At 45.2% G+C, this 23305-nt stretch overlaps 1 protein-coding gene across 3 annotated transcripts in view; it reads left to right on the top strand.

Moving 5' to 3' along the window:
• The first annotated feature begins 2022 nt into the window (after positions 1-2022).
• BDKRB2 (bradykinin receptor B2) overlaps positions 2023-23305 on the top strand; it is a 42052-nt gene continuing 20769 nt past the window's right edge. For all 3 annotated transcript variants that reach the window (XM_045012239.1, XM_045012240.1, XM_045012237.1), the window contains exon 1: positions 2023-2111. The gene's annotated coding sequence lies outside the window, so the exon portion shown is untranslated. The remainder of the gene's footprint in view (positions 2112-23305) is intronic.

Here is a 23305-nt window from a genome sequence, read left to right as displayed (position 1 = left end):
GCTTTTCATTCAGCAACAAATGGGCTAGAAGAACCCTTGCACAGATACTTAAAAGGACATTAAATAATGAAGTTTGCAACATTTGTATTGTACATTTTCTGTTACCATACAGACTCCCCCAACTTCTACCACAGAGAAACCCCCCGAAGAGTTTGTTCTAAAATGTCCCTAACAAACTAGATTTTATTGAGCAAAGATTTAACAAAAGGACTAAATAAAAAACACAGAGTAAAAAGTCCACAAGTTATGAGTTCTGGGATTATATGCTTAGATCAGAGAGTATTGGCACAGGGAAAGGAGGGCTGGAACTGGGTGAAACAGTGGTGTCATGAAGGAATGAGGACAAATGACTTACCTGGTAGAAGTTAAAACAATACAGAAATATACTGAGCAAGCTATTACAAGGGTTTCAAAAAGGGAAAGGTACTGAAACAAGCTGCTGACAGTAGACCAGAAAGGAGATGATTGTCCTTCTTATTGGCCTGAAGAAGTTTTAAATGATAACATTACTCTAGAGAGTGAGTTGAAGGATGTAGATAAAGAACTGGGGAAAAGAGCAGGTGCTAAAATGCCCTTTCCGGCAGCTACTTTTGATCACAACATAAAGACAGACCTCTCATAAGACTAAGCTAGTAACAAAAATGTTTGCTTGGTTTTTTTTAAATTATGGAGGAAGAATTTGGTGTGTGTAATTGAAAGGCAATGCCATTCTGTTTTCTGCATGCTGAAGCTTCAAATGAAGAGGTGCCCACTTCCCTCTCTGCAGTGGTCAATGACATTTTTTATTTCAGTTCAGATATACAATATTACAAGGTGAGCAACTATGTCTCTCTTTCATGGAGACATTATATTAGTTGCAAAGAATCCTGTGGCACCTTATAGACTAACAGACGTTTTGCAGCATGAGCTTTCGTGGGTTAATACCCACTTCGTCGGATGCAAGTCATATATTAGTTCTTTCTTGGTTTGATGTTTTCTCTAATTCAGACCAAAAGTCATCATTCTAGGCAGTAAAACCCAGGCTCTGTTCTCTGGGTGTAATCCACCCCAGTGCATCAGGTTAGCACAAGGCTGTGTGGAACATTTAAATCCCACTTAAGTGATGCACAGAGCTCATACAAGTTCTCTGTGAAGAATTTCACCTTTCATGAAAGGGACAAACGTAACAGCAAACATATTTCAACAAGGGGAAGTCATCAGCAGTTCTCCTGAGGGAAAGTAAATCTCTCTGAGTCTTGTGAAGTCTGTGAAAACACAAATTATAGATTTATCCCTCTGAAAGAAAGCGTTTGCAGTGGCACAGGGGGTATTTAATCTGTTCTGATTTAAGGAATTTCATAGAGGTCCCAACGCTGCAAGTCAATCACTTCAGCTGAGTGGGAAATGATTTGCCTTTCCCAGGAACATTTCTGAGATTTCGAGAAAAGTTTCTGTCTCAAATCAGAATGAAAAGTCAAAATCTCAAAAATTTTGCAAAATGAAAAAAATTTGATTTGGGTCAATCAGAACATTTCATTTTCAGTTTTGATTTTTTAAAATATAATTAGCTTAAATTTCAAAACCAAAAGGCATTTTTAAGCAGAAAACTGGAATTTTCAAAAAAAATTAGTAGAAAATTTTGTTGAAAAATTTCAAGTTTGATGACTCTGCATTTTCCAGTGAAAAAAATATTTTGCCAGAAAAATTCCTGACTAGCTCTAGATCTGAGCACCTTCAATTCCCAGTGAAGCCAACAGGATTAAGAAAGCACTCTGCACCACACAGGATCAAGCCTAAAGTCATGGAGGCAGGAAGGGAGAGGGATTTTCCTGGCACTTCCATATCAGGCTGAGATTTTAGCTTGATTTGTATTATTCACCAGTTTTAGTCAAATACCAGTGACCTCATATTGAAAACAGCTGCCAAACTTTGTTCTTGGAGGAGATTACCGGAGGGAGAAAAAAAATCCAGGAGTCTGATGTCATGAATAGTGGGATGAGCTTATTCTGTCTATAGCTGAGCAAAAAACCTGAAGTTGGAATCATTCATACAACAGCCAGAGCCTGCCTGTCCACTGAGAAATCTCTCTCTTTACCAACATTTACCTCCTTTGAGGTGTATTTGGCGTGAAGGTATGTGTTTCTGCTTCTCTTTAAGTGAATATGAAAAGCCCTCAATTATTCAAATTCACCACAATTTTTCTTTTCTTCCTCAGACAAATTCCTTGATTTTTTTTCTCTGTTTCTGTTTAAGTTACAAAGGAGATTATGCTACAAAGGAGGATTATTATTAATTATGATTATTGCTTCAAATTTTGTTTTAATGTTAGACTCTATCTTTCAAAAGTAGTCTTGATGATTAATGGGATTTGTGGCCCAAAATGTCACCCCTTGACAGCAGTTAAGGTGTCACTGACCCAGTGGAATTTCAGTTGCCAAGTGACTAGACTGCATGTCAGAGGGCAGATCATTGTAAGCGACAGTCACTTACTGTGTCTCACAAAAGTGCAAAACAATTCAGACCACAGACTTCCTAGTTTGTCTTCAGTGAGAGATTGCCTAACAAACTGTAGAGAAAACATACTGAGTGAACTCTCTCTTTTGTGTCCCTTACAGGTTCTTGTCTTCTCTGCCTGTAATTTGGATTGTTAGCTTTGTGGGCAGGGGTTGTCTTTTTATGTGTATCTTGCATTGCTGAGCTTTATTATCTGTGCTTAATAAATAACAGATGGCAAATATGAAAATCTAAAGTATGTGCAATGTACAGCAAAGCTGAGAGTTCAAATTTACTTTTAAATATTATCAAGCTTTTTCTTGTTAAAAATTACATCTTGCTTTACATTATAGTAAAGGAAAAGCTTTAAAATGTCAAAAAACGTAACTTGTAAGCTGATGATAATAAAAGAAGCTTAGAGGTGGAGTTATTTCTAGGAAGATATGGCGAAAGAGCGGGTAATAATGTCACAATATATGCTAGAAATTTTAAGTCACTCCTGGTGCAGCATGCAGTGACTTTTAGAGATGTCTCAGCATTATAACAATAGTTATACAACAGCAGAACACCAGGACAGGGAAATTCAAATAGTTTGTCACTAGGATCCCCAACTTTGAATTATTTTTACTACATTGTTGGATATGTATTATTTTAAACAATGATATATTTTAAGGCTAAAATGCGTGTGTTAGAAAAATTTCGGTTTACACGCCATAATTCCAAAAGTCTCATATTGCAGCATGCCATCTTGAAAGTCTTGGGATAGCAAGTCATATCAATAATATGATTTTTTTTTATTGTTGTTGTTGTCTGCTCTCTTTGGAAATTTGCAGATGAAAGAGAGAAAGATGTTTAAATGGGAGTTCCTTCATAACTGAGAATTGTTGCAGGTTTACTTGTCTTCAGGGACGGCTCCAAGCCCCAGCACGCCAAGCGCGTGCTTGGGGCGGCACACCGCGGGGGGTGCTCTGCCGGTCTCCGGGAGGGTGGCAGGCAGCTCCGGTGGACCTCCCGCAGACATGCCTGCGGAGGGTCCGCTGGCGCCGCAGCTTCGGTGGAGCATCCGCAGGCATGCCTGCGGGAGGTCCACCAGAGCCGCGGGACCCGCGACCGGCAGACGCCGTGCTTGGGGCGGCGAAATGGCTAGAGCCGCCCCTGCTTGTCTTCAGTATTGTCAAGTTTTGAACTATACAGACTTGAAAGGAAGAGAAAGATCCAGGAATAGATGTGGCTAAATTCCTGGCCAAAACTTTTGAAGAAGAGGAGGCAGGCCCCAGAAAAATTTCCATGGGTTTTACAAGGAGCCCAATGCATGCTAAAACAGGATTTGAGTTTAGTCAGCGCTACCTGAACACTCCACAATCCAGACATGACCAATGAGGGTCCTTGATTGGAGGAGCTCACCAGTAATGTGAGCCATAACTTTAGGAAACTTTCAGCACTGTATATCTGAAGCTCTTCCTCAGGCAAAAAACAACAGGAGTTTTGTAAGGTTTCAGTATAGTGCCTGTGAAGAGTTTGTGTCAATTTCCACTGATCTAGTCTTAAAATAAAATTATGAGATAGATTGTAAGGGGTAAATCTTCAAAGGCACAAATGACAGAGGGATTGAATGGAGAGATTTTCAAAAGCATCTAAGTGACTTGGGGGCACAATTCTAAGTCAATGGGTCTTGTGTTCCTATGCTGAATTGGTCAGAAAACAAAAGTTTGTTTTTTAAATTCATTTTGGTACACATTTTCTGTGGCAAAATTTTGAATTTTGTCAAAAACACAAATACTCTACAAATTTTCAATTTTCAGCAACCAAAAGTCAAAAAAGAAAAAAAAATAGTCCAAAAAGCTGCTGAAAACTAAAAAAAAAGGGGGGGGAAGGTTATTTCCCTCAAAATAAAATAATCAAAAATAAAATAAGAAGAAGAATAAATTGACAATTCAAGGAAAACAAAAAAAATCGGTTTTCAATAAAAAAGAAGTTTGACCAGCCCTATACTTCAGTCAGTGCTTTTGAAAATAACACCTTGACTGCTCTGTGTGTCTTTGAAAATCTCTCCCTAGACAGATCCACAGAGCTAGATTTTCAAAAGGGCTGATCGGCCTCCCTATTGCAATATTTGTTCCCGAAGTTGAATTGCAGGCACAAAAAGGAACCTGTGTGTCAAACAACCTGACTGCAACTGCTATGCAACTGTGCATGCAAAGAGCACTTTAAAAAGGGTAGACTGAGCCTCAGCATGACTGAAAAGATAGCTCCACCTTTAAGCACTTTTACAAATAGAACAAGCCCTGTGTGAGAAGGTAGTTTAAACAGTCTGACTGCTCCCCACAGATGGAACCTGAGAACCAAATTCAGCCCAGGTTTAACATGTGCAACTCCCGCAGCAGTAAATAGGAGTTACACCCACTTATGATCTTGGTCCAGAGAGATTAAATGGCTTGTCCATTGTCACACAACAAATTAGTGGAAGAACCAGATTTAGATCTCAAGACTTCATGGCTCCCAGAACTCAGCGTCACACATCTATATCCCACCCATGTGTGTGTACATCCCATCCACATTCTAGGGACAAAGACAAAGGAAGGGAGTTTAAGGGAGCATTATTCAGCTGTATGTGCAGCTCCATTGTTTCTGGATGTTACAGCACATATGCTGGCAAGCAGTGAAATGTCATCACATCACGTAGTATCCTTATTATTTATGTGTATTGCAGTAGCTCCTAGAAGTCCTAGTCATAGACTCAGGGTACGTCTACACTACGGGACTATTCCGAATTTGCATAAACCGGTTTTGTAAAACAGATTTTATAAAATCGAGTGCGCGCGGCCACACTAAACACATTAAATCGGTGGTGTGCGTCCATGGTCCGAGGCTAGCGTCGATTTCTGGAGCGTTGCACTGTGGGTAGCTATTCCCTAGCTATCCCATAGTTCCCGCAGCCTCCCCCGCCCCTTGGAACTTCCGGGTTGAGATCCCAGTGCCTGATGGGGCAAAAATCATTGTCGCGGGTGGTTCTGGGTAAATGTCGTCAGTCACTCCTTCCGCTGGGAAAGCAACGACAGACAAGCATTTCGCGCCTTTTTCCCCTGGATTGCCCTGGCAGATGCCATAGCATGGCAATCATGGAGCTTTTTTTGCCGTTTGTGACTCTCACCGTATGTGTACTAGATGCCGCTCACAGAGGCGATTCAGCAGCGCTACACAGAAGCATGCTTTTGCTTTTGCATGACAGCAGAGATGGTTACTAGCCATATTGCACCATCCAAACCCTTCCATAAATTGGAACTGAGGATGATCATGGCTACCAGTCCTTTTGTACCATTTGCTGCTAGTGCCCCTGGTCAATCAGCCAGGGGCACAAAAGCCAAAAGTGGTTACTAGCCTGTACCATTGGCTGCTGTCATAAGTGCCCCTGGCCAATCAGCCAGGGGCGCAAAAGCAAAAATTGGGAATGACTCCCTGAGTCAATCCCTCCTTTTTGGTATCTAAAAATAGAATCAGTGCTGCCTAATATAGGCAAGTGTGTTAGAGAACCACCTGCTCTGTGTCAGAGCCGGCAGAAATTATTATCTGTATGCTATTCACAGGGGGTGCTCCTGTAACAACCCCACCTGTTGATTCCGTTCTTCCCCCAGCCTTTCTTGGCTACCGTAGCATTGTCCCCCCACTTGTGTGATGAATTAATAAAGAATGCAGGAATAAGACACACTGACTTGTTAGTGAGAAATGAGTGGAAGGCAGCCTCCAGCTGCTATGATAGTCCAGACAGGACATTAAGCAGTGTGTAGGAGAGAAGCCCAGCATCCCACTGCTAGTCCAGGGGCAACTGAATCTTTTCTTTACACATGAAGGGTGGGGGCTGATGGAGCTCAGCCCCCTGTTGCTATGATGAGGATGGTTACCAGCCATATTGCACCATCCATCCACCAGAAAAAATTAGGGCCAATAGGCTGATGACGAGGACGGTTACCAGTCCTTTTGTACCATCAGCTGAGGCTGATGATGAGAATGGATTTCCATCTTTTTGCACGATCAGCTTATGCTGATGATGAAGATGGATTTCCATCCTTTTGTACCATCAGCCGCCCATGGCGGGGGGGGAGCAAGGATGTTGGTGTTGAGTGCTGCACTATCGCGTCTATCTGCAGCATTCAGTAAAGATAGGGTGACATGTAAAAGAGTCAGAGGATTGTTTTACCTTTCGCTTCTGGGGGTGGGTGGGGGGGTGGGTGAGTAGATTGCCAAGCTATGCCCTGACCCGCGGGCACTGTGTTTGACCCTAGAAGCATTTGGAGCTCAGCCAAGAATGCAAATAATTTTAGGAGGCTGCAGGAACTGTGGGATAGCTTCAGTCCTCCAGTCCATGCGCATCCATTTGATTCTTTGGCTTTCCGTTACGCTTGTCACGCTGCAGTGCGCTGAGTCCCTGCTATGGCGTCTGTCTGGAGATTTTTAAAAAAGGATTCTGAATTTCATCTTCTGTAACGGAGCACTGATAGAACGGATAGAACGGATTTGCCTGCCCTTACAGCGATCACATCCGCATGGTCCATGCGGGAGCTCTTTTTTTTATTTTGATTTCGGACTGCATCGCCACCCGTGCTGATCGGAGCTCCACGCTGGGAAAACAGGAAATATTCAAAAGTTCGCGGGGCTTTTCCTGTTTACCTGACCACTGCATCCGAGTTCAGATTGCGGTCCAGAGCGGTCACTGGTGCACTGTGGGATAGCTCCCGGAGGCCAATACCGTCGATCAGCGTCCACACTAACCCTACTCCGATATGTTAATACCGATACTAGCGTTACTCCTCTCGTTAGGGAGGAGTACAGAAACCGGTTTAAAGAGCCATTAAAATCGATATAAGGTGCCTCCTAGTGTGGACGGTTTTGGCGTTAAATCGGTTTTATGCTCCTAAAACCGATTTAAACGCCTAGTGTAGACCAGGCCTCAGATCCTATTGCATTAGATGCTATACAAACACAAACCAATGGCAAAGAGCTTATAGTTTAATGGTATGTCTACACTAGGCAGACACCCAGGGGCAGCTCCAGGCCCCAGCACGCCAAGTGCGTGCTTGGGGCGGCACGCCACGGGGGGCGCTCTGCCAGTCGCCGGGAGGGCGGCAGGCAGGGCTCCGGTGGACCTCTCGCAGGTGTCCCTGCGGAGGGTCCGCTGGTCCCACGGCTTCGGTGAGCGCCCCGTGTTTGGGGCAGTGAAATGTCTAGAGCCGCCCCTGCAGACACCATAGCTACATCACCATAGCTATGCTGGCATAACCCTGTTGTGTGGATGCAGCCCATGCTGATGGAAGAGGTTTTTCCCTCATGATGGTCAACTAGAAAAATGCTTGTGTTAACCATCGACACAGCTGTGTCTACATTGGGGGCTAGGTCGGCATAGTTATGTCAGTCAGGATTCGGAGTGTGGGTTTTTTCACACATGGGACTGATGTGGCTAAATCAACCTGACTTTTAAATGTAGACCAGGCCTAAATAGAAGCATACAATCTAAGCATATGATGAGAGACAACAGGTAAATAAAGACAGGGAGTGCAAAGTTACCTGCTAAGAGGGGGACATTTTAAATATCAGGCTGATAAGGGACTGGGCAAATTACAAAACGTTGAGGTGCAAGATTTAGCTGCAAAGTTGCCAGATCCCAAACCTGAGTGGAATGTTTTGGGCTCAGATTGAGTCCCTGCATCGCATACCCTTACTGTTGTGCTAACACAGGTTTTGAGGGTTTAAGATAAATATATGCTGAGAATGATTTTCCTTACGTGCCAAGTAATTTCCCCATAGTGACAAGTTTGGCTTGCTTTCGGTGCTGTGTAAATTTTATTTCCTCTCAATATTCTGACTCCTCAACTGTGTTCTTCAGGGATGTTTTTCTTTAAAATACCCTCAATCTGATTAGTCAGGTGTATGAACCCTCCAATACTGCCTACTCTGCACAATGTGCAGCTTTCATGCCTATGCACACCAATTAATCTCAATGGTGTCACATGGCTGCAATAGAGGACAGAATGTGGTCCCTGGTTAACTTCAGATGGTGGGGCTGTCAACTTGCAGTCATGGGTTCCTTCTGAGAGGTACATCTGAGGTCACAGCTAGTCCCAGGAGGAGAGAAAGTGTCACGGCTAGTAGCCCAGCTCCCTTTGACTTTAATGGGACTTGCACCTGGGTAACAGAGGGAGCAGTGGGCCATAGATGTCTTTCTAGGGCACTTTTTCTGCACTGGCAGAGTGAAGAGTGTGATAAGGAGGAAGAGTGATGTTCTCATCTCTCTGCATCTTTGTGACCTTCCTGCTTACCCCAGTCTGTCCCTCTGGAGGGAATTCCATCCCTTTTGCCTTTATTCAATGTGATTTCCCATCAGCAAACACTTTCTTGGTCTTTCTCGAGGAGAGCATATCATGCTGGGAGTGGGAAATTACATTGTATAAAGGCAAAGGGAAGAGACTCCCCTCCAGGGAATGATTTGAGCTTGGAAAACAGGCACACTGAGAAGTGATAATACTCCACCTCATCCCAGCTCACTTTCCTCCATTAATGGTAATGGCTAATGGTAAACTGTCTCATGATAATGACTAAGCTGGTGGCCTGTTAGTTCATCACTAGCTGTCAGCCCTTACGGTGACCAGATGTCCTGATTTTATAGGGACAGTCCCGATTTTGGGGTCTTTTTCTTATATAGGCTCCTATTACCCTCCACCCCCTGTCCTGATTTTTCACACTTGCTGTCTGGTCACCCTAGCCCTTACCCTATGAAAAAAACAAAACTGTGAAGCCTTCAGAATGTCCACTTAGGGCCTGATCCAAATGCCATTGAAGTGGAAAGATGGAAAGACTCTCACTGACTTCAGTGGGCTTTGGATCAACAGATACAATTACCACCAGGGGCCAGATCATCCTCTGGTGTAAATGGGCATAGTTCCATCAAGTTCAGTTGAGCTGTGACATTTACAAGCTGAAGATTTGGTCCCAGGGATCTATTTACTAGAAATGGATGGGTAATAAAAAGCCTCTGTTTGCTGCCAGTTTATATTATAACCCCCTTCTCCTGCCATCTGGGGAGAGCACTCCCAGAAACAAGGGCTCAGCTAAGCCAACAAAACTTGTACAGAAGATGTTTCAGCACCAGCAATATGGTGACAAAGGCTTTTCTTACTGTATTCCTTGCCTGGCCAGGAAGGATCAGAAATCAATGTAGCTGGCCCATCACTAATTGCCATCACAGCTAAACACTTCTGTGAGATGGGACACACAATACAAAGAAACATTCTTTAATTCGACTATCAGTTCTTGGAGTAGATGCAGGAATTACTAGGTACGGTTCTATGGCTTCTATTATGCAAGAAGATCTGACTAGATGATCTAATGGTACCTTAACAGCCTTAAAATCTGTGAATCTATGAATCCCTGAGCTTAGGGGTAGATTCATAGGTTCAAAGGCCAGAAGGGACAATTGTGATCATCTAATTTGACCTCCTGTATAACACAGGGCATAGAACTTCCCCAAAATAATTCCTAGAGCAGATCTTCTAGAAAAACATCCCATCTTGATTTTAAAACAGTCAGTGATGCAACATCCACCACCACTCTTGGTAAATTGTTCCAATGGTTAATTATTGTTGCCATTAAAAATATATGCCATATTTCCAAACTCATGCTTTCAGTGTGGAAGGATCTACATTCAAACCCTGAAGATGGACAATGCAGGGTCTTTAGAGATCTCCCTCCAGTCTCCCTCCAGGAGACTTCTTTATCCTTCCTATCTGTGAGATGGTCCATTGCACGGGCTGCTCTCCTCCTTGTTACTGCCCTGAAGGGTCTGTTTCTTGCTACGTCCCATTCTGTCCTAGTAAGGACAGCATTGGAAACATACCAAACTCCTTTTTCTGGGGGAACAAGACAACAAATAGCACAGGCCTGGGGAAGGACGGAGAAGTGGCAAGTGGACAAGCTGAGTTAAATGGCCTCCTTGTAGATATATGCTGCACAAGCAGAGAATTATGTGGCATCTTGATAGGAAGGTAAATTATACTGCCATTTGCAGCTGCATCAGCCCCGTAGCCATCTCTTGAGTTAACGCAATGTGGTGGGATGCTGTGGGCAGCTGTACTGTGTATTTCCTGGCCCCCCCAAGAAACTATCCTCCTTGGTAAAAAGTGTTCAGGAATTATTTTCATCAGAAAATTCTGATGTCCTTTTATTAGGATCAAAAATGATTTGTTAATTTATTTCCTTTCCCATGTTTGGACATGGATCTTTTATTTTCCTTCTTCTAGACAAATAGTGATGTTGGCTGATAAACAAGCCTCCAGCTGGTCTGGGATTGTTTGCAGAGATCTGTGATAAGTACCATAAGGGAAAGGGGTTTCTTTGGTTTCTAAGTGTGGAAGAAGCCAAGCTAGGATTTCACAAGAGCTAAGGCAATCTTTTAAAGCTGAAAAACTTTCCAAATGGTGCTATTTATTTTTTTCAATTGTGAGTTGCCAGTTCATTTTCAGAGTGGCAAGGCCTAGTTTTACACCATCATAGCTTAATGCAAAGTCAGAGTGAGTCAGGCACCAAAGCTGCTCCTGCATGTCTAAGATGCTGTACGCTGAAATATATATATAGTAACAAAAGGAGCTTGTAGAGGCATGTTGGACAAAGCTTCCATTTACATCATTCATCTGAAGAAAAGAGTGAGAATTTCCCACACATTATTGTGCCAGTTTTCCTATAAATTGAATATCTCACAACCATCTCAGCCCTTTGGCTCAGCAATGGACCTGCTTCCCAGAGCTAGAGGGAGGGTCGGTGTATGAAGTTTGGCTAAAAATACTTGGCTAGATGTTTCGTTCAGTGATTTAGAAATACTCACTTTTTAGTGAAATGCAGTGAGACTTCCCACCCAATAAACCATTTTCTCCCACAAAAGCAGCACTTTATACAGTGTCATTCAACCTACAGTTCCACTATGCTCATTGCAATGCTGTTAAATATGAGGGGGTTTCATTCTGCTGCATATAACAACAAGCTTATCTGCTGCCAAGCTCACTGTATATATAGATTCCATTGTACATGAATTAAATTGAAGTTTGAAAAAGTTTTTAGGATGGAATGAATGAGTTCTCATCATGTACAGGGGAAAATAAATTAAAATAGGCTAGACACTGCTGAACTTTCAGGGTGTTTGAACTCTAAACCTAGCTAAGGACCAAAGTTGTGTTTTATACTGGGCCAAACCAAAACCCCAGATCCAAACTTTGGGATGTTCATAATTCAGATCTGGATCCTGGTCCGTACTGTGTTGTAAACCCGTCTCTGAACATTAAAAATCTCTCTCTCCCTTCCCAAGCCCAGCATTCCCCACTCTACTTGCTTGTTTCTCAGCCTGGTTTCCCCTGTCCTGTGTTCCAGAGCTCATATTCTCTCTTTTTCTACATTCAGAAAACCCCATCCGGACACTCTGCAGCATGTCTGTGGTTCTTGCTAAAGAAAGTTTTCAAATGGGATATTTTGCCATTGTGAAGAATGTGGGAAATTTCTTGATTATGAAAATTGTGTCTCATTCAGTTTACACATTCACTTTTTTAGTGCTATCTGCTTGGTCTCAAGAAGCAGACTTCTTTCCAGAGATTTCTCACGGAGTGTGTGTCACTTTGGCATGTCTGGGTTGGTGTGGATGAACAGTCAAGAACTGTTAACATCTGACTACACCTACCTTACAGATACCATGGAGACCCATGACTGGACCATTAACTTTTAATGCCTGCTAGGCAAGAGAACTTTTTGGAATATGGTGGGTGAATACCTGTCTAAACCCAGCTCCTGCCCTGCCTAAACTCAAGGAGCAGGGAACGTGGGAGGGTACAAGTGAAAAAAAGCATGAATGCAACTACAGAGAAAGAACTGACCCGTTAAAAGACTTGCTCACAGAACAGTAGACAGTAATGCCATCTAGTAACTGTTGGGCAGGTCCAGGGAGGCTGGCTGCAGGCAGGAATCTGTCTTCCAGGCAGTGCAAAGAGGGACCCTCCTAATCATGCATGAGGTTGCTGACAGATTACGGGAGAGTTGTGCATTTAGGCTTTTCTTTACCATTTTAACCCAGTGTTCCTGAATACTGTTGTCCTGTGGACTGATAAAGAAAATCTTGTTTTGAAGAGGCTGTCCTGTGTCACTGCAAACAGCTCTCAGTTGCAGAGCTCCGAAGAGGGGAAGTCTTGAACTGGAGTCCAAACTCATCTGGACCCACTGAAGGAGCCCTACTGAGAACCAGAGGTGCTGAAGCCAGAGACCCAGTCTCAGAGCAGTGGAGTCACAGGAGTGGAGTCTTCAGCAGAGTGAGGCCCAGGGTCTGTCTCTAAGAATGATACACTCCCAGAAAGGCTTTATAAAGATGAGAGGCATGGGATGCCCTGCAATATCAAGACAGCAGGGACAGAAGGGACCTCAGGAGGTCGTCTAGTCCACTCCCCTGCACTCATGGCAGGACTAAGTATTATCTAAACCATACCTGACAGGTGTTTGTCTAACCTGCTCTTAAAAATCCCTAATGATGGAGATTCCACAACCTCCCTAGGCAATTTATTCCAGTGCTTAACCACCCTGACAGTTAGGAAGTTTTTCCTAATGTCCAACCTAAACACGGCAGGAAATACACTCCTGGACTACAGGGGAGGAGGTGGCTCTATTTGGTCAGTGGGGAAAGGGGCCTGTGGTAGAACTCAGAGGGAAACAGAATCAAATCATTAACGTGGAATCCTGCTCTCCCCGGCACTTGGACCACAGCAGCAGGCAGGCAGGCAGGACAGGCCGTTGTGGAGAAGGGGGGAAAGAGCATACATGTGCTGTGCTGTGCAGAGCTGGGGGCTGATGTTGGGGTGTTCCCCTCCCCCCACCAGTGTCCCAGTCTCTGCGGAGCTGGGGTGTGGGAACAGAGAGACAGGAACAGTGTTGGCAAAAGCTGTTGCCGCAGGATTGGTTGCTTCCAGCTGGTGTCTGAACTCACTCTCCCCCAACCTCACACACACACTTCTGTGGGCTTCTTTTGTTAGTGTTCAGCAATGTCAGCTTGGTCATATTACTGAGTGCTGCTTTAAAAAGTTTCAGAGTAGCAGCCGTGTTAGTCTGTATCCGCAAAAAGAACAGGAGTACTTGTGGCACCTTAAAGACTAACAAAGTGTTACTTTTCAGGCACACATCCAGCAAGCATGACAAGGTTCATAGCAAGGTGCAAACCAACAACGCCAGGCTCAGCACACTACAGCAACACACATTACATCTATTAGGATGCCCATAGAATGATGGGACTGAGAAACCTGCATCATGTGATGCTGTACCTGCCTCCATGAGGCATTGCAAACCCTCCCCAAAGCACCCTGCAAACAGTTGCTACGCACAGTGCCCTACTCTCTGTGTCGATGCAAGAGCTGCTATTGTGGATGCGTTCCACCGACACAAAGAGTGTAGTGTGGACATGCAACAGAGGTTTAATTACAGCAGTGGTTGTACATCAGCGTAACCTGCATTGACAAAACTCTGTAGTGTAGATGAGGCCTTAGAGCTTTTAGACACTAGCCTGCCTTAGCTAATAATGACAAGCAGATTTCCCTTGAGGAACTGCAGCTGTGCACAAGTCATGTGTGAAAATATATTCATGTCAAGGTGTCACCCCCACTCTGAACTTTAGGGTACAGATGTGGGGACCTGCATGAGATAACCCCTAAGCTTATTTACAGCTTAGATCTAGTAGCTGCCACCACCGAATGATTTAAACAAATGTTTATGGGAGGGTCATTTGGAAACTCTGTCTTCCCCCCAAATATTTCCCCAGTCTTTATCCCCCTTTTCCTGGCAGGATTGAGACTGATTCATCTCCCACCAATTCCCGGTGAGCCCAGATCAAAAAAAAAACCCCTTGGATCTTAAAACAAGGAAAAATCAATCAGGTTCTTAAAAGAAGATTTTTAATTAGAGAAAAAGGGTGAATGGAATAGCTCTGTGAGATTAGCATGCAAGCTACTCTCACAGACAACAGATTCAAAACACAGAGGATGTCCCTCTGGGCAAAAACCTTAAAGTTACACAAAGAAACCCAATTTGATTCTCCCTCTTATGCAAAAGGAAGTCACAAAAGAAAATGACAGGTTTCAGAGTAGCAGCCGTGTTAGTCTGTATCCGCAAAAAGAACAGGAGTATTTGTGGCACTTTGTTAGTCTTTAAGGTGCCACAAATACTCCTGTTCTTTTTACAAAAGAAAATAAACATAATCTAATACATTCCTTCTCTAAACACTTATTACTTTTAAGAAATGTTAGATGGCTGATTCCTGGATCCTTCACTCTGGCACAAACTTTTTTGAACAGACAAAAGACTGATTTCCCTCCTCCCTCTATGAAAACATCTTGTCTCCCCATTGGTTCCTCTGGTCAGGTGTCAGCTAGGCTATGTGAACTTCTTAACCCTTTACAGGTAAAAGAGGAATTAACCCTTAACTGTCTGTTTATGACAATTAGTGACATGTAAAAGTGTGCAGCATTGTTGCAGCCACCCTCAATGGCGCCTATATCTGGCTGTAGCGATGGCAGGCAAGGGATGACATGAATTCCAGCCTCTTCTATTAGGAGCTGGCACAGTGTCAACGTGGTACCACTAGCAAAGTGCTTACAGCCCGTTCATCCGAAAGTCAGATCGCTCCATGAAATAGTCAATGTGCAGAGAAAGAGACTCCGGCAAAAGTTGTTTGGTCATTAGACCATCATACTCTGCCTAGTCAGGAGAGGTGTAAAGTTCCCACCCAGGGAAAAGAGCTTCATTTCAGCTGCTACCAGAGAAGAGCTAAATTGCAGTAAGAGTTACCGTGTATTTCATGTGCAGTCTAACAGAAGGGAGAGCCAAAAGAAGGCATCATCAATGTGCTTATTGATGAGTTTTAAATGGAGTTCTGTATGTAGCTGAACTGCTATATAAAGCCTCTGCCCCGGCATGGAGAATAATGAAATACCACTTGTTGCAGCTGCTTTGAGAAGGTGAATGTCTCGAGAACTTTCAGCCACTGATTTTCATTTCTCTGTCCTTTCCTTTGGTTTTTGCTTTCCCTCCAGTGAAGCTCCAGTGTGAGCATGACATGCTATCTGGTACTTTCCGCACTAACTGCTGCGCGGGGTTAGATGATGGATAAGGGCAAATAAATGCTCAAATACATTTGTTAGTCTCTGAGGTGCCACAAGTACTCCTGTTCTTTTACAGATACAGACTAACACGGCTGCTACTCTGAAACCATAAACTAGGGAGTAGAGGCATATATTTGTATTGAGGAGGGAAGGAATGGGGAGCACTAAATAATGGCTCATGCAGGGCTCTTTTGGTGACTTATATGTAATGATGAGTAAAAGGCTAGTGACTGTAATGTAGCCAGAGGAAGTAATGCAGGAATTGCAAATGCAAACCCCTTGGCCTGGGCAGTGAAGGAGGAGCCTTCTCCAGTGGCACAGATGGAGTTGAATCGGAAATGAATTGACCCTTTCCCCCCTCTTAAGGAGTAATGATCAAAGAGCTGTTATCAAATGTGTTCAGAACATGCACACAACTCCATATGCAGCGTAGGTGCTTAGGAGGGGATGGTGAAGGGAGAAGGGCCAGGCCTGGTGTTCGGAGCCATCCATTCCTTAGTTTTAATCCTGCCTCAGACACTGATGTCTCTGTGGCCTTTGGAAGGCCAGTTACCCTGTGTGCCTCAGTTTCCCCATCTGTAAATTAGGAATAGGGAAATTTGCCTACTTCCAGAGAGGTTCTGAGAATTAATTAGGTATTTGTAAAACACCTTGGAGATGTGAAGTGCTATTCTGGTGCCATGTATAAAGACTAGGAAAAAGTGTCAGGGAGTGTTTGTGTGTCCAATACATCAAACCACATTAGCTCTGTTCTGTTCTGATTGCGTGAATGTGCAACCATCTCATGTATACACACTGGTGTGTCTAACACCCATATTCTCTATCTATAAACATTTTTATTAAGCCCTATGGCCCCCAAATACAAACTCAAGTCAAACTCTGCCTATGGAGCCAGCCCCACATGGTGGGGCTCAGGGTGGGGGCGTCCCCTCCACCCCCTGACTCACCTCAGCGGGCCACCTAACCTGTCTGGGCTGGGGGGATGCAACCCAAAAATGGAGGAGGCCATATGGCCTCTGGTAGGGGACACAAATATGCTTGCTCGTCCCAGGCACACAAATGCCTAGTTACAGCTCTGGCTGGGACTTCCCAGGCAATCACTTGCCACACGTGAAGAAGAGGAAGTCTATGCAGAGCATCCTGATGCCAAGACTCTTTTTAATTTTTTTCTTCAAGAAGTGTTTTTCTACCATCCCAGGCTGTTCTGTCAGAGGCGTGCAAATGTGCACTGACCTCTGCTTCCCACACAATACGGTTAGCAGAACAATGTGATTATAAAGACACTGAAGCTAGGCAGTGAGCCAGCTACTGGAAAGAAAAACATTAGATTAACGGTTGACCATCTCTCTCAGCAATGAGCCAAACATAGAGCACACGTCCTTGGGGGAAAAGGCACGTGAGTGAGACATAATAGGGGTTTCTAGCTACTTATGAAGTACATAATAGTTACTTTACTTTGTGTCATGCCTTTCAGATAAGGATGCACAAAACTGTGACTTCAGTTCACGGGGGGGGGGGGTTGATGCAAACTTTGGTTTTAGTTCACCCATCCCAAAAACTTATCCCAAATGGTCATATTTCACATAGTTTTCACCCTAAACACTAAGCAGGATTTGCCTGCCTATTTCCCCCAGGCTGCCCGCTCCCGCACAGCCACAGCCTCCCTTCCCTTGTGTTTGTGATCTTCTGGATGTTGGGACAGGAAACCAGTGGTCTGCAAATAACTTCTCCATTTTTCACACCATAACCTCCTCCTGTGTCTGTGGGGAGAAGGGGGCCAGTCAACCTGAAGCCCGGTGCAGAATTTTCCTTAGGCACAGTACACGTAGAATCATAGAATAGAATCATAGAATATTAGGGTTGGAAGAGACCCTCTGCCCCGGGCTCCACCTCTGCCCACTGCTGACTTGCTGCTCACCTCTTCATCCCCCACTCCGCTCACCTCCTCCCTCGCCAACTTGCCACTTGCCCATCTGCTGCTCGCCTCCTCATTCTGCCCCAGAGGCAGCCAGCAGGTCCGGCCCCTAGGCGGGTGGGGGGCACAGGGCTCTGCTCGCTGCCTGAGCACCAGCTCCGCACTCCCACTGGCCAGTTCCTGGCCAATGGGAGCTGGGGCCGCAGTGCCTGCGGGCGAGAGCAGCACACACCATAGAGCCGCCTGCCTCCCCGGCTCAGGAGATGGACCTGCTGGCCGCTTCCGGGGCACAGCACAGAACCAGGACAGGCAGGCAGCCTGCCTTAGCCCCGCTGCTCCACTGACCAGGATCCCTGCAGCTCCCAGCCGGCGCTGACTGAAGTCAAGAAGGTCTTTGGCAGTCACGGACCTCCATGACTAAATCAAAAATCTTACAGATCGACACCACAGGTATCCACCACAAAGGCACATAAAGAATGTGTATCTAGGAGCAGTATGGGCAACATAATACAGCCACTTACAGGCACAGCGGGGTTGATCCATCCCTGTGATGAAGCAGATTTAGGGACAGAGGGAAGCAGCTTCTTTCTCCTATTCAGGCTATTACAATGGTGCAGAATTGCCTCTCCAGCAGCCGAGTGGCCTCCTTTCTGCCCCCATCTCCAAACACCCCCTACGCCTGTGCCTGCTACCAACATACTGCAGAGTTGGTGGATCCAGTGTAGAAGCCTTTTCACCAAGAGTATTCCTTGGAGCGGGGAGTTCCGCCTGCCCTGTAGCCATTCTGCACCAGGTTAGCTGCTGCAAGGTAGCCCTAGGACATTGGTGAACTGGGTCTCTCTAAGGGCTCTGTATCCATACTCCATCCACCCATAGGGACAGATTGAGCGATAGACATTTCAAGCTACAGTTTAAGTGAGTAAGATTCTCTCCCTTCCACCCGCCCCCCAAAAAAACATAAGAGACAAAACCCTGGCAAGGAAGCTAGGCTATGAGATGCAATAACAAAGGGCAATGATGTTTATTCACCATGAATAAAAGTGGCAAACATTAAAGCAGCTAATAGATGGGAGGAGAGGCTAAAGGTTAGTCTCTGGGCCCCATTTGTTTTATTGGGACTTTTAAAAAGACTATTTACAAGTGGGGGGGTCTCACCCCCACTTGGAGCTGTTGGGCTCCAATGTGGGGACCTGACTTGGTTTCCCTCTAAACTAAAATCCTAGTTTAGATCTAGTAAGCTGCCACCACTCAATCAGGAAATGTGGATTGAGACACAGTCCTTCCCCAAAATCCTAGGGGATTCCAAGAGCCCCAAATCCATGGAGTTCTTACACCCAGGAGAAACAAACCATTCCCCCTGCTTCCTCCCCCCTCCCTTTTCCTAGGAGAGACACCGGGATCTAACTACAGAGGGATACCTCCCCCTTCTCTTTCCCTGAGAATCCACCCAAGGAAAGACCAAACAAGTCCTTAATAGAAAAGAATTTATTAAAGAATAAAAAGAAAGTAACTTGTCTCTGTAATTCAAGATAGAACAATACAGGGTCTAAGCTTATCAATCTCTGGAGAGAATCCCCCCTCCTTTTTTTCTCAGTGAAAGCAAAGTAACAGCAAACAGGAATAAAGAATTTCCTTTAGCAAAACACACAATTGCAAATGTAGAAATCAAATTATAAGACTAATTTGCCTTTCTAATTAATGCTCACTGCTGCAGACTGCTATTTCTGACCTGGCGTCAAGCACATAGAGACCAAGGGTTTTCATGGCTGACTTCCCCTAGTATGCTGGTAAATGATGCAATGGACAGTACTGCAGTCAGACGTTTTGTATGTTCAGCCACTGCCAGCTGAAAACTTAACATCACATAGCTAGGACTAATCTTAGGTCTTTGTGAGACAAGGTCAGACAGCTGCATACTTGCAGTTTGTTCATCAGAATGGGAGGATGGGATACAGAGTTATGGAAGAGAGACTGAACAGCAACCTTGATTTTAGGTATCCCAACATATTGTTGTTATGGCTAGAAATACTAGGAATGTTTTGAGATAATGAGTAGTTTGTTGAAATTAGGAGAATTGGTGACCCAGTAGAGGTTATTATACTGACCCACTACGAGTCACTTTAGGTTATGTGTTTTGTTAGTTTGCTATAAAAGATTAGGTAAAAGTAAGTATCTCAGAGAAATCCGAGGGAGCTTTTCTTCAGGCAAGGAGCTGACATCTAAACTCCCATCAGCTGGGACAGAAGGAGGACCCCTGGAAGCCCGGCATGTGATCACTCGAAACCATCTCAGACTGTGGGTAACTATATCTGGGATCATGGGTGAAACTTCCTCTGGGGGAGGCTAGCTCCTTGTCCTGCCTCTTCCACCACAGCCCCGCCCACACTCCACCCCTGCTTTGCCCCAGACCCCACCTCTGCCCACTGACTCACTGCTCACCTCTTCATCCCCACATCAGGCCCCCCCTCTGCTCACCTCCTCCCTTGCCCACCTCCTCCCTTGCCCACCTGCTGCTCACCTCCTCATCCCCCTGCCAGACTCCCGCTCCCGCCATGAAACCCCACCACCTGCCATGCAGCTGGCTCGCCGCTCACCTCCTCACCCTTCTGCTCCCCCCCCGAGACCCTACCCCCTGTTCACCTTTAAAGCACCAATAAAATTCCCCTGCAGGAACTGAAGAGCTATAGATCAATTGCCAGATGGATTCTCCTCTGCATGGCAGGGAGTTCGGTGTATACTGTATAAAGAGAGATGAAAAGTCAGGCTACCTACACCAAACTGAAGCCTAATCTCTCCTTTTGAAAAGTGTTTGTCATTGACAGCCTGCATTAGGGCAGTAGTTTAATGATGTTTCTTACACATAATTTCTTGCCAGATTCACTTACTTAAACTGGGTTTGAATAAAATGACTAGATCAAGAAATAAATTCACTGGCTATGTCAACTCCTCTTTGAGCCCTTGGTACAAAGAATAACTGACAGGTTGTTTGGAAACTGTTTTTAACCCCAAGAACACATTTTCCTACAGCTGAATGTCACCAAAGGCTTCCTGGGCGTTGGCAAATGCCTGTTAAATGACTTCATTACCACTTTAATGGCCCTTAACAGTTTTAGTGATCTGCTACTAGGTCTGGTCTGTGTAAAGTTACTCAGGGATCCCCTCCACTCCCTCGCCTGCTGCTCCCATCCACTCACACACACCCCGCACCCTGCAGGGATGGAAGGTGAGGAGGAGGGACGCGCCGGTAGCTCCTCTGAAGGGGGAGGAGGGTGTAGTGGAGGAAGACTCACACCAGGCAGCAGCAGCAGGCCGTAGGAGCCTCCAGGAAGGGTCAGAGCAGGAAGGGTAAGAGGCAGGTAGGGGCATAGGCGCCGACTCCGATGGGCTGGATCACCCACAGGGAAAAATTAGTGGCAGCCAAGCTGCCCTCCCCCCTCCCCCCTCCCCACCGCCTCCTCCGCCTCCCTGCCCAAGTGCGCCGTGTCCCTGCTCCTCCACCTACCTCCCAGAGCTTCCCACCAGGCTGCCGCCAAACAGCGGGGAGCGGGAGGAGCAGGAACATGGCACACTCAGGGGAGGAGGCAGAGCCAGGGCAGGGAGGGGAAATAGGGGCAGGGATGAGGCAGAGTTGGGGCAGGGACTTTGGGGAAGGGGTTAGAATGGGGGAGGGGCAGGGCCTTATGGAAGGTGTGGAGTCGGGGCGGGCTGGGAGCAGAGGGAAGTAGAGCACCCACCGGCGGGAGCAGAAGTCAGCACCCATGGGTGGGGGCACCATGGCCCAGGTGTCGGGCAGCAGGTACAGCTTGCTAAGTGAGGCAACGCCTCCCCTTGCCTATTATACCCGCCACCCATGTCCAGGCTGTCCTACACCTATTGTGTATGTGTGTGTGCTTAATATCTAATAGTAGTTTTAGATAAGAGCATGCTTTTTTGTATCAATCATTTCTCAGACGGAAGCACTGTGTTCCCATTGATTTATTCCTGATACTGCCTGGAGAGAAACAGTTACCACTGCTTTTGGTTCTGAAAAACCCCAGGTAACCACAGGATCAGACTCCATAGTTTTATCCCCTGGTCACTTGGGGTATTATAACAAAGGCATTATGTTGGAAATAATTAAAGGCAAGACTTTTCCAGATTTACCCTTTATCTAATAATTTTTTCTACTACTTTGTTGCAGCAGGATGGGTTTTGCATCTATTCCACATTTCCTTTACGTAATAGAAAGGAACAGCATCAGAACTGAATGGATTGCTCCTGGGGGAAATTTAGCAACTTGTTATTTCCACTAGATTCGTTACTACCAAAACAACTTTAAAAACAATAGACGTAATTGTTTTTCATCTTTTCCAAAAATAAATGAGCTCAATGCACTTACCTACAGATGCGATATGATAACTGTAACTTCACACTATGCCATCAGATCACATGCTGTGGGAGTTCTTAAAATTTAGTTTTCAAAGTGTATTATCACTGTATGTTCTCTTTATTTCTTGACGTGCATTGTTTTCCTATAAAGGGAACAGAAATAGGGAAAGATTTTTCATTTGCTTTTCCTTTATTTCTGCTTTGGTGCTTTTGATTGGTTGCACTACTAGACCTATGACACATTATGACTTTTTTAATTCTCATGTATTCTTACTTAACAGTGAACAATATCTTAATGTGCAACAGAAAAGTCTCCTTTGTAATCCTTAAAGACTTTCAAAATCAGAGCAACTTACACATGGGTAGGAGACGTTAAATGTTCTTATCATTGGGACTGTTAGGCATAAACTCCTATTCTTCAAACTGTTTCCAAAAGACTCTGGCCCTGGGGCCGGGGGAAAGGCGGCTCTCCCAGCCGCATCAGCTCCGGGACTTGGGCCAGAGCTGGGGCAAAGGTGCTGCAGTAGCTCCGGGATTGGGACCAGGGGAGAGGTCTCTCTCCCCACCGCAGCCCTGTATGCCCGGAGCTCCCCACCCACCCCCTATTCTCCACCTCACCCTACACCTCTCTCCTCTCCAGACCCCTGTGGCTGTGCACCTGCAAGGCTCTCCTCCTTAGGTGCGTGGCCCTGGATGGGTTCCTGTGCAGGCGCGCATCTTAGAGGGAACACAGCTGATGCCCCAAACCAGTGGTGGGGTCTATAATTAGCTTTCACCAAACTAGTAACAAATGTGAACTCCTGGATCACTAGAACAGCCTTACCGTGGCGTCACAGATAGTCCCCTTAGTCTCTCCAGTCTATCTTGCCACCCAGACAAACTGGACTTAGTGATAAATTGTCACTTACACCAACAATCACACCATTTTCAGGTTGCTTCCAGTCCCAAGAGATCAGTCATTTACCCAAGGTCAATTAGTACCCTAGATTTTATACCAAAGACACTTCCTTTAGCCAATCCTGTAATAATCTAAAGGTTTATTAACTAGGAAAAAGTAATAAGAGTGTTATTTACCAGTTAAAGCAAGCAAGCACATACATACAAATGAGTTACCATCTAAAGCCTAAGAATGACAAGAGTTGTAGTGATCTTCACGGCAGACCAGGAGGCAGCCCCTGGGAATCTCTGGCCCTTGAGAGTTCCAGCAGCCAAAAAGATCCAATTTCTTCTTAATTGCCTTCCCCCAGAGTTCAGGATAATGGGACGAGTTCATGTGCACATCTCCTCTTCATGGTGAGGAGGGAGCAATCAACAAAGTCTTTTGTCCTCTGATGTTCCCCAATAGTTTGTCTGGTGTCTATGGCCTTCTTTTGTTGGTCAGGAG

Source organism: Mauremys mutica, chromosome 4 (assembly GCF_020497125.1).
Source record: "Mauremys mutica isolate MM-2020 ecotype Southern chromosome 4, ASM2049712v1, whole genome shotgun sequence".
Classification (NCBI taxonomy): domain Eukaryota; kingdom Metazoa; phylum Chordata; order Testudines; family Geoemydidae; genus Mauremys; species Mauremys mutica.
This window is presented reverse-complemented; position numbering and strand designations above follow the sequence as displayed.